This window comes from Littorina saxatilis, linkage group LG2, assembly GCF_037325665.1.
Source record: "Littorina saxatilis isolate snail1 linkage group LG2, US_GU_Lsax_2.0, whole genome shotgun sequence".
In the NCBI taxonomy this organism is placed as follows: Eukaryota; Metazoa; Mollusca; class Gastropoda; order Littorinimorpha; family Littorinidae; genus Littorina; species Littorina saxatilis.
Window position 1 is genome coordinate 64,209,119 of NC_090246.1, and position 11,914 is coordinate 64,221,032.

Here is an 11,914-nt window from a genome sequence, read left to right on the forward strand (position 1 = left end):
AAACAAGAAAGGGAATAAATAGAGAAGGGAAAGCAGAAATCGGGGCTTAGCTTATGAAGTTTTCTAGTCGCTAGTTCCTAGCGGTTGTTCTAGTTGTTCCGGGCTTATGCGGGTTCCTGGTTGATGAAGTTCCTAGCAATTGTTCCAGCAATTTGGTTCTTTTGGCTGAGCGAGGGGGTTCTAGTATTCTTCTTCGAGACTGGATGAGGAAGGATATAATATTGAGTTGAGAATATTAGGTTCTAAGCTACATAAAGAGATCGCAGTCTACAGTAAAGAAGATAGTCCAGAACAAGGTCATCATATGTCATGCCTATTTTTATATGTGAATGAATGATGCACTGATATATTGAAGTTCGATACGAATTTGTTCAGATGAATAAATCTGAACATTGAAACCTGGAACAATTTGTGTTTGCTTTATTCTTCATTAACATTCACACACACAACAATCAACAACCAGAGCCAACACAGCTCGCGCGCCCATCCCGTTACAATGGTGTCAGAAGTGTGGGATTTGTGATTCTTTTGTGAAAGACACATTTCTTGGAAATAACCCTGCAGTGGATTCATGGATTAAAGTGTGTGTGTGAAAAAAAAAAAATATGGATATAACCCTGCTGATTCACGGATTATTATCTTCATGTGATTATTCACGGAATAGTATCTTCATGTGATTATTCACGGATTATTTTCTTCATGTGATTATTCATGGATTAAAATCTTCATGTGATTGTGACAACGTGCAACAAGAGAGAAAGAAGAGGAACTGAAGAAACTAGACAACGTACAACAAGAAGAAAGAAGAGGAACTGAAGAAACTAGAAGAAGCATAGTAGCCTGGAGGTGATTTTTATAAACTTTATTGACTTTTGATACATGTTTTATACAGAGCTGTAGCGGATATCGTGGAAGAAGAGGATTTTACAAGAAGGAGATGTCTTTTGACTTTTATACCAGATGAGGAATGACTTTTCTTTAAAAGTGACTTTTTACGGAGATTCTGCTTGGATTGGACTTGATTGATTTCTGCAAAAGAAGAAAAGAAAGTATTAACAATGATGAATCCTGAACAATTTTATGAACAGTATCTACGTGATGAAGAAACTGAGGGAGCAGAATTTCCGATGGGAGGAAATAGTCATAATTCTACTGGAGGTGTTCAAGAACTAACAGTAACAGACAAGACATACAAAGGATCAAGTAGAAGAGGTCTACAAATGAAACCACAACTTTTCGATGGGAGTGATGACTTTGAGACATACTTAGATCAGTTTGAATGTATTGCTGATTTAGGTGGTTGGACACTGAGAGAAAGAACACTCACTCTTGGAGCCTGTTTGAAAGGACAAGCTAGAAGATTCTACGCTGGACTAGCACCTCATGAGAAAAGAGAATATGCCAGTCTTATATTTCAACTGCGACAGAGATTCGGCACAGCATCCAGACATGGGGTGTACTGGACCACACAGTTTGAAAACAGAAAAAGACTACCAAATGAAGGATTGGCAGACTTTTCTGATGAACTTCTTCTACTTGCACAAAGGGCATATCCAAATGTTGGGTCATCAACTCAACATCAACTTGCACTACAGCAATGGTATAAAAATATGAGTCCAGACATAAAATGGCGATGTTTGGAGAGAAACTGTCAAACCATTCGTGAAGCTGAAGAGGTGGCTGACATGTATGAAGCTATCATGGTACCACAGAAAAAGAAAATCTTCATGGTCAACGGAGAAGAATCAACGATGATAAATTCTTCACCGGAGACAACTGATCGAAATCGTCAACAACAAAAGGGAGACAGACGGTGCTGGACATGTAATGAGACTACACATTTGTCCAGAAACTGCAGACAGAGAACACAGTTTTGCACATGTTGTAAACGCTCTGACCACAGTTTGAAAGACTGTAATTTGTACAGGAAGTGCAAAGAACAGGAACAATTTGAAACTCGACCAACCCACAACGGACGTTCTCAACAGAGAAGAGAGGGAAACGAGAACCGCCGATTTTAAAGGGTCGAGAATCGGTAAATCGACGAAGACCCAACATGAAGAAAGAAGAAATTACGAAACAAGAAAACAGGGAAGATAGTCAACGCTACGTGAAGAAAGAAGAAATTACGAAACAGGAAAACAGAGAGGATACTCAACCGAGTCAACGCAACATGAAGAAAGAAGAAACTACGAAACAGGAAAACAGAGAGAAAGAAGATAAAACACAAGAAGATGTTCCACATCGTGCTGGGTTGAAACATTCCAATGCAGATGCTTTGAGCAGAAAACCCTGTACATCATACTTGAGACAACAACAAAGAGATCAAGAAACAATGAAAGAAGAAAACTTTGTTGCATGTACTTTGATACAACAGAGAACCAAGAATGATGAACTAAGACCTACAGCAGTTCAATTCTCTTTCTCTGATATCCTCAGTTCTGCAAGCAAGCAAGTCAAGCAAGAAAATCACAACATAGCTATGATTGTGGAGGATGAACAGAAACCGTCATGTAGTAAAACTCTAGACTCATCATCAAGTACAGAAAAACCTGATTTTGAAGTCAGATTCCATCCATTATCTTTGGACGGATGGAATGCAGAAGAACTTAGCCAAGCTCAACTTGAAGATCAAGATATTGAACCACTTCTATCTGCGAAGATGAAATCAAAGGAGCGACCAAAATGGGCAGAGCTCTCTACAAAACGTTCTCAGGCAAAAACACTTTGGGCTCAGTGGGACAGACTATGTATGGTAGATGGTATTCTCTACAGAAAGCGTCTTGAGAATGATAAAGATACAGGACTACAAATGATCGTACCTGAGTCAAAGCAAGAAGATGTTATGAAGAATCATCACGACGTTCCCACCGCTGGTCATCTTGGATCTGAAAAGACAGGAGAGAGAATAAAACAGTCATATTATTGGCCAGCCATGGATGATTGTATCAAACGCTACTGTGTACAATGTGATAAGTGTGCTGCTCGAAAATCTCATCAAAAACATGTTCCACTTGGACATTGTGGAGTTGGTGAACCTCTGGAACGGGTGAATCTAGACATATGTGGACCTTTTCCCAAAACAGTGATGGGAAACACACACATTTTGGTCATCACAGATCAATTCACACGATGGACAGAAGCAATACCAATTCCAAATCAAGAAGCAAAGACGGTAGCACAAGCCTTCATAACCCATTTCGCAAGCAGATTTGGGTATCCACTAACACTATACACTGATCAGGGCACAAACTTTGAATCAGTGTTATTCAAGGAAATGTGTAATCTAGTGGGGATAAACAAGACCAGATCTACAAGCATGCGGCCTCAAGCAAATGGAATTGTAGAACGATTCAACAGAACACTGGCTGCTATGTTAACAGCGTACTGCGAAAACAACCAGAAAAGCTGGGATATCTACTTACCTCTACTGGCCTCAGCATACAGATCGTCAGTTCACTGCAGTACAGGTATAACTCCAAATCGAATGATGCTGGGACGTGAGGCGAGACTACCGATGTCACTGGTGTTTGGACGACCCGGAGCTGAAGAAGAAGATGTTTCCCCAGATGTCTACACTGCAAACCTGGAACAGACATTTCAAAAAGTACATGAACATGCACGGAAACATTTAAAGAAAAGTGCAGTGCATCAAGAGAGATACTACAACATGAAAACCAGAAAACGTGAACTGAGTGTAGGACAATTAGTCTGGTTGTTCAACCCTGTCAGGAAGATAGGTGTGTGTACTAAAATGACGTCAAAATGGAAAGGACCGTATATCATCACCAACAAGATTGATGATTTGACATACCTTATTAAAACTAGACCAAAGAAAGATTCAAAGGCGTATCACATTGACAGACTGTTACCTTATAAAGGAAAGAATGTGCCGACGTGGATGGAGAAGTGGAGACTGAACTGTTCGTAACTTCGCCTTGTTTTTCTGGAACATAACGATGACATTGTGCAAAAGATAGTCATTCATAAACAGTATTCTCATATACGTCTTTCGTATGGATTGTGTTAGTATGATGGAGCGTAACTCAAGGTAAATTGAGGCTGGTTTCGAGACATATATATATCCCTGTGTGACAATAATGTGAGGCACTAGGCCAAGATAATTATTCAAACTGGACAGGTGGAGTTCTCAAGGAGTCGAGTTATTGTTAGGCGATGTGAAATTGGTAAAGCACGAAGGTACTGTAGCACGCTTTTTCGATCCTAACAATGTTACTCGGTCTCGGTTAGTTTTAGAAGATAAGTGGGTAATACAAGATGTATTGTAGTATGGACGGTTGACAAATATGAAAACATTGACTATGAATAACTTAATTAGCGCAATACGATATTAATGTGTTACAGATGGAGCAAGTACCAGTCTATGAGAACATAAGTGACGCTTCTGTAAATGAAGAAAATCCGGAGAAAGAGAAAACCGACTTACCTCGGGCAGAGTCAAAGTTATATCCTGTCATGGTATATCTGCCCATAGAAGAAGCCACGGCACTCGCACAAGTGCAGACGACAAATTCATTTGTCTCATCTGTGATTAAAAGAAAAGACGGGAAGACAACCATCGTTCTCAAATACAAGAAAATTTAGTAACACTAACAGAAACAGAAGAATGTGAGTGATTCACTCAAGTTTTAATTTCAAATTTCAATTTCTATGTTCTAGTTCTGGTACTGGTAGTTAAAGTTACAGGAGAATATGTTTTAAAATATATAGATTATGCGGAGCATAATGTTAGAAAGCGGGGGTGCATGTAATGGATGGCCCTATTAGTATTATCCAGGAACTTTAAGCTGAACATTAGTGGATCTAACTTTTGCACTGAGAAACATGTGATACAGATCTAAAAGTGTTCTTCATTGAGACAAGTGAAAGACTGAGAGACTTGTGGACAAATGTTATGATATTAACTGTGTTAGGATGTACTCACCAGAAAACCACTGCACAGTTCGTAGCAGGAAACTTTCGCTGACTAGTTTATGTAGTTTTTATTCGGAATCGTGTGCGTATCGATCGCATTCTTAAGAAACGAACACAATGGAACATAGTCTTCTCTTCGATGACGCCATTTTAGATGACGTGTTGTTCGAGATCTCATCGAAGAAGAACGATGAGAGAATGTTATGTTATGAAATGTGCATGTGAATATTACTGCATGCATTTTAGAATTAATTCATTATTGATAAGATAATGATTGAGTGAAAGGAAACAGAGATTTGGTTTAGTTAGATAAATTGTTTGTATGTTGTTAGAGGTTACCTAGGGAAACGTAAACAAACACTTTTTGGTCGCTTTGACTTGAGAAGGTGTTATACGAGATCTCATCGATGAGAGAATATTATGTAATGAAATGTGCATGTAAATATGGTTATGCATTTTAGAATTGATTCATTATTGATAGGATAATGATTGAGTGAAAGTAAAATGGAGATTTAGTTCGGTAGGATAGGTTGTTTGAGCATTGTTAGAAGTTACCTAGAGAAACGTAAACAAACATCCTCGATCGCCTTGACTCTAAGACGATCGAGAGTGTCGGTTCGTTGCTAAAGGTACGAAACAAGAAGAAAGGAAGGAGAGACAAGGTATGTTGTTTATGTTGTTAGGACATGTATTGGGGTAACGTAGACAGTCAGGGGAGATCGTTATAGACGATCGAAACGTTAGCGGTAGCTAGCGGTAACAGGTAAACAAACAAGAAAGGGAATAAATAGAGAAGGGAAAGCAGAAATCGGGGCTTAGCTTATGAAGTTTTCTAGTCGCTAGTTCCTAGCGGTTGTTCTAGTTGTTCCGGGCTTATGCGGGTTCCTGGTTGATGAAGTTCCTAGCAATTGTTCCAGCAATTTGGTTCTTTTGGCTGAGCGAGGGGGTTCTAGTATTCTTCTTCGAGACTGGATGAGGAAGGATATAATATTGAGTTAGAGAACACTAGGTTCTAAACTACATAAAGAGATCGCAGTCTACAGTAAAGAAGATAGTCCAGAACAAGGTCATCATATGTCATGCCTATTTTTATATGTGAATGAATGATGCACTGATATATTGAAGTTCGATACGAATTTGTTCAGATGAATAAATCTGAACATTGAAACCTGGAACAATTTGTGTTTGCTTTATTCTTCATTAACATTCACACACACAACAATCAACAACCAGAGCCAACACAGCTCGCGCGCCCATCCCGTTACAATATGTATATATCACAATAAAAAGTCCAAAACCAAGCCAGAATGTCGCTTTTTTTTTAAATCCAAATTTTCGGCCCGCAGGCTGAAATATATAATATATGTCACGTTTTAAAGTCAAATGAATGACTTAAAACGGTCAATTACTGCTAACCGACTAACCACACCACGATCCACTCTCGCAGTCACACAAAAAAGTTAGAATCAACAAAAGTATAAGTTCTAGACGTCTGTTTATGTACACTAACTCTCCACCTCCCTCTTCTCGTGAAGCCAAAAGTGTTTTACGACCAAATCGTAAGACAAAAATAACCGACAAAAAGCCAGTTAAAGTTTATGAAATAATAAGAACACGCTGAACCGTGTAAAGTTAGAAAACACTTAGCTGCTCTGTAAAAAGTCTTAGCCTGTACAGGCGTTAACACTCCACGTTGTCACAACTCAAAGTTCGTCATAAAGGGTTAGAAAGATGACAAGGTGGGGGGCGTCTACGCATGGGTGCACTCAACTCTCAGTGTAGCCAGGGTCCATTCGATGAAACAGTGGCGCAGTGGTGTATACAGGTGAAAGTTGTAGCAACACCAGTAACAGCCGTAGATCAGCAACCGTACAGCAAAGGACAGCAACAGTGTAGCCCGTCTTCAACAGCAAACAGGTAGCAGCCAGGTAGCAAACGTCCAGCAAACGTACAGCAACACCTCCAGCAACAACCAGCAACAAGGTAGCAAACCTCCAGCAAGTCTCCAGCAGCAAGCTCAACAGCTCGTAAAATGTAGCTCTCCCAAGCAAACCGCTTGAATATTTGGCTCCCGCTCGTCAGCGAAAGTATGTAGCCAAATCCCTCACGTCCTAAGCCTTCTGCGTTCTGCACTGACGCCAGAAGCCCGTTGGTCGACCTAAACCAGTCTTGCAACGCGTTGGAATCCTCCAAATCTTAGTCAACCCCAGATCTGTCGTCTGCCCAGCTTGTAGAAAAGAAAGAAAGACCATGTGATCTCCCTGACCAATCGGCAGTCGCTTCCCCAAACCAAGCGATCTTCCTGACCAATCACTGATCGCCTACCAAACACACCTATAGCATGCTTGGAACACGTGATCTAAACGGTGAGCGAAATCACCCGATACCCGCACGGTTTCTACGTGAATTTCGTGAAGGTCTGCCACAACTTTTTTCCCCAATGCTGTGGCCAGCACAGGCGCATTACGTTGCAATTTGAGAAAGGCGCCCAACAAAGAGTTTCTTTCTCAAACGTGTCACTGAAATTGTGACAATATATATATACAAAAATAATAATATATATGTATATGTGTATATATATATATATATATATATAAATGTATATATATCATAAAAAACATTAGCAAACATTTAAAAAAAAAATATATATATATATATACACTCTTCAAAAAAAGTTAAGGATCACTTTTTTATAAGCACGCCACACAAAACAGACAAGACCGAATTCTTTCATTTTTTAAAAATTATATAATTGAACAACCAAGGAGTAATGACAAACAAAGCAAAGATCGAACGCGGCAGCGACAATTTAGCTAGAGTGTGTCAAACCTGACAACCCTCGAAAATGGAATTCACAACAATGTGAATCAGTGTCAATAACGCGTGTGCCCTCCGTTGTGTGCCAGGCATTCAACACATCGTTGGCGCATGGAGTGGATCAGGTTGCATATGAATGCTCTGGGAACTCCATTCCACTCCTACTGGAGCCATTGCAGCAGTTGACCCAGATTGGCAGGAGGAGGGTGATGTCGCTGTACCCGACGACAAAGCTCGTCCCATATGTGCTCTATGGGGTTCAGGTCCGGGCTGTTGGCTGGCAACAGCATCCTGTTGACCCTGGCCTGCTGGATGAAGGTGTTTACAGCTGCAGAGCGATGGGGAGGTGCGTTGTCATCCTGAAGAATCGCACGAGGGCCGATCGCTTGGAGGGCTGGAACGACTAGGGGTTGCAGGATCTCATTCTGGTAGCGAACACCGGTCAAGTTGCCCACTACATGGTACAGAGGTGTCCTTAGACGTGTGCTGATCCCTCCCCAGACCATCACAGAGCCTCCACCAAAATGCTGTCGTTCCAGAACAGCGCCTTCTGCGAAGCGCTCTCCGCGACGCCTCCACACTCGGATGCGACCATCAGCAGGTTCCAAGCAAAAGCGGGACTCATCTGTAAACAACACCTGAGCCCACTGCTGACGTTTCCACATCACATGTTGAGTGCACCAGGCTCGGCGAGCTGCTCGGTGATTAGCAGTCAGGGTTGTTCCTCGGACTGGACGCCCAAGCTTGCACGCAAGCCAAAGTTGTGTAAGCGGTTTCGGATCGTCTGACCACTAACAACAGTGTTGGTGGTAGCTTGTAGGCGTTGCCTAATGCTGTTTGCCGTAGCCATTCTTTGTTGCATGGCCTGCCTCTGAATGAAGCGATCCTCTCTTTGTGTGGTGACTCTGGGCCGACCAGAACGTTGTCGCTCCTGCACTCTTCCAGTTGCGTGGAATCTCTGTTTTAGTCTGATGATGACAGAGGGAGCCACTGCAAGCCTCTGGGCCACTTGCCTGGCAGCAACACCGTCTTGTAGCCATCCTATTGCCCTTCCTCTATCCAAATCGCTCAGTTTTCTTCGTGGGGGCATGTTGCTACTGTGCATAATTGTGTCAGCGTGTCAACCTTTAAACACAAGCTGGTGAGTGATGTTCATAGCCAGGACCCTGTTGTAGCACGTGCATCACAACCTTTTTCCCTGGCATGCGTTCCGCATATTTCATGGGGCTATAAAAAACACCCTTTTTCTTCCAAAATGCAGAAGCTTTTGAGAAGTCCCACAAAGGGAAATAACTCTGCCTGCCAAACAAAATTCTAGGTCAAGACTCATTGTTCATTTGTTAATTCAAACACATTAATCTTTTAATTATTATGTCGATGTTTAATTTTTTGGCAATTTTGTTTAATTAGATCCGTTTTTTCAACCGATCCTTAACTTTTTTTGAAAAGTGTATATATATGTTATGTTTGGATTCACAACAGCTCAAAAAGTTAATCAAAACTTGACTAAATATAAAAAGAATAGAGATACAGAAAAGCGCGCGCTATGCTGCTAAACGCAACCACTACTACGCTTTACTGGCTTGTCAATTTCACTGCGTTTTACACGTGCGGGGTACTGACGATGCTATAATTATTCTCTTGTTGAAAACATGCAGTGCGTTCTGTTTCATTCTGTGAGTTCGACAGGTTGACTAAATATAGTAATTTCGCCTTACGCGACTTGTTACAATGATGAGGCATGCCTAAAGGCAAATGTTATCTTGTTCCGACGTGAAGTGATTTGTTATATTGTATTGAAGTAAGACACACCTTGAATGTTTAATCTATTCTTTAATTTGTATATGCATGTCCAAGTGCAATATCGTTTTTGAAATTGTGAGGCAGGCCTAAAGGCAAATGTCTGTTTTGTTAAGACAAACAATACATTATTTGTTTTTATTCTTATTTTTGAGATTTCTCTTTGGAAGAGAGTGTCAATACGGGACATCTTGGATTGTTCAGTCGATGTCGTGTCAACACTGATTATAGCGTTGTCAGAAGAAGCAGATAAACAAGCGTCAGCCGCCACGAGGCCTTGCTTTGTATCATTTTGTTTTAGTTTTGGACTTCTCTGTTGATATTTCTGACATGACAATATCTCAGAGTTTTTAGTATTTCATGTCATTAGAACTTGCAGCTGAGATCCAGCTGATTTTTTTTAAGCGATTCCATTCGGCATGTGTTTGAGTCAGACCGAACGACCTTCGTAACCTGAGTTTTGCTCATGTTTGCAGCTAAGCTAGGTTTTTTGATATTCAAAGTGTGTTTAACCAAAACAAAAGAGTTTGTGTGTGTGTGTGTGTGTGTGTGTGTGTGTGTGTGTGTGTGTGTGTGTGTATATGTGTGTGTGTGTATGTGTGTGTGTGTGTGTGTGTGTGTGTGTGTGTGTGTGTGTGTGTGTGTGTGTGTGTATCAGATGTATTCCTTCCAGTGTAAACAACTATGTTCACCACCAACGGTCAATATATCTTTGGAACCAGCACCTTACCTTTCCGTTACTGAACGCCAAGTTCTCGTAAATAACCATTAAACACATCCTGGTTAATCTCCTGTCGACAGTTTAGCTCATGGTTGTTTAACAACGACAAATAAAGACACTGTTTTCCTCGTTCAAGGTGTTACTTTCCACACGGGAAGCGTATACCTTTTCGGTCTTCTCTGTAGCTCGTGTTCGCTCTTTTTCACGAATTCAGCAATAGCACAAATGGACAATAAATTGCGAAGCTGAACCGGAAAGACAAATTAGCCACGACCGCACGCTTCTGTGGCTTTCGTGCGCTGCCGTAAAACTAAACTTGGCCAAAAAATTAATGCAACAACTTTCGCACGCTAACAAAAGCAGTAAAACGCAATCCATTTTAGTTCAACTTTATATGCTGGAAAAGTTAATTATGTCCACCGTTTATATCATTTGTCTGATCGTTGGTAATTTGTATAGGCATCGCGTTACAGCCTGTCAAACAAGGTCACCCCTAAAATCGACCTGTTTTAAAATCTGCAAAAAATCAGAATGTGCACTTACCAAACACTTCTGACTACTGTTAGAAAGGCCATTCAATTTCCAGTTCAAAGCCATTTGTTTGATGCACCTTACTTTTCTAGTCTTTGTGTAGCCTTTTGACAAAGGCGGTAGGGGTCAACAATTCAGAGGCCAAAAAAGTCACGTTTTGCGGCCATTTTTGAGGGGGTCCTCCACTCAAAGAGCCATATCTGCTCAAGTTCTCAATGAATTGCTTTAGAAATTTCAGAAGTTATGACTAATAGGCTGACCAAAATCTGTGTTGATTTTGGTGAACGTGTATACTAAGCGTGTCTTATTACGCAACGTTTCTGAAAGACCTAAACAAATATTCGTATTAATTCAGGGTTTAAGGACAAAAAAATCGTGACATTGCATGCTAAGAAAAAAATGGTAGGGGCAACTGGTGCCAAAGTTTCAGGCAGATCTGAGTGCTGGTTTACATTTGCTGGAGATGGGAACGCGCACGAAAAATTATCGATCACCGTCAATGGTAATGTATACAGTCGCTTTAGAGATTAACAGTCATAGGCCTGTGCTAACTTGGCTGTGGTTATTTCTGTCCGGAGCACTGTGCTCGGTGTGATACGCTTTGGTGATTTGATGGTTACAAGAGTCTGCGGCGGGCGCACGGTAGTGCGGTGTGCGTGTGCGTGTGTGTGTGTGTGTGTGTATCTGTGTGTATGTGTGTGTGTGTGTGTGTGTGTATGTGTGTGTGTGTTTGTTTGTTTGTGTGTGTGTGTGTTTGTTTGTGTGTGTGTGTGTGAATAGAATAGAATAGAATAGAATAGAATAGAATATATTTTATTGTCGGAACCAAATTGGTTATTGACACAAAGAGCGATTAAAATAATCTGAAATAAACTTTTCTAGACGAATTTGTATTCTGTCTTCGCAAAATACTTCACTAGGTTTATTGTTGGAATACTTTATATCTATATTTGATAGATCCTTTATAAAATCATTTCGCAGTTCAGTGAACTTTTGACATCCGTCTAGGAAGTGAATTTCATCTTCAATAACGTTACATTTATTACATAAACGATTTTCTCTTGGTATGTTATTATGTCTTCCAGTTTCAATTTTTAAAGAGTGTGTACT

The 11,914-nt window shown here is 40.6% G+C and overlaps 1 long non-coding RNA gene across 2 annotated transcripts; it reads right to left on the reverse strand.

Moving 5' to 3' along the window:
• Window positions 1-847: 847 nt before the first annotated feature.
• LOC138959527 (uncharacterized) lies at window positions 848-6,209 on the reverse strand. Of its 2 annotated transcripts, XR_011453734.1 has the most exons (6): window positions 4,946-6,209; window positions 4,448-4,546; window positions 3,873-3,946; window positions 3,426-3,586; window positions 2,823-2,888; window positions 848-1,029 (listed from the first exon to the last, which is right to left on the reverse strand). It is a non-coding gene; the product is annotated as an uncharacterized lncRNA (long non-coding RNA). The 2 variants fall into 2 exon arrangements; XR_011453733.1 differs by lacking the exon at window positions 4,448-4,546.
• Window positions 6,210-11,914: the final 5,705 nt, after the last annotated feature.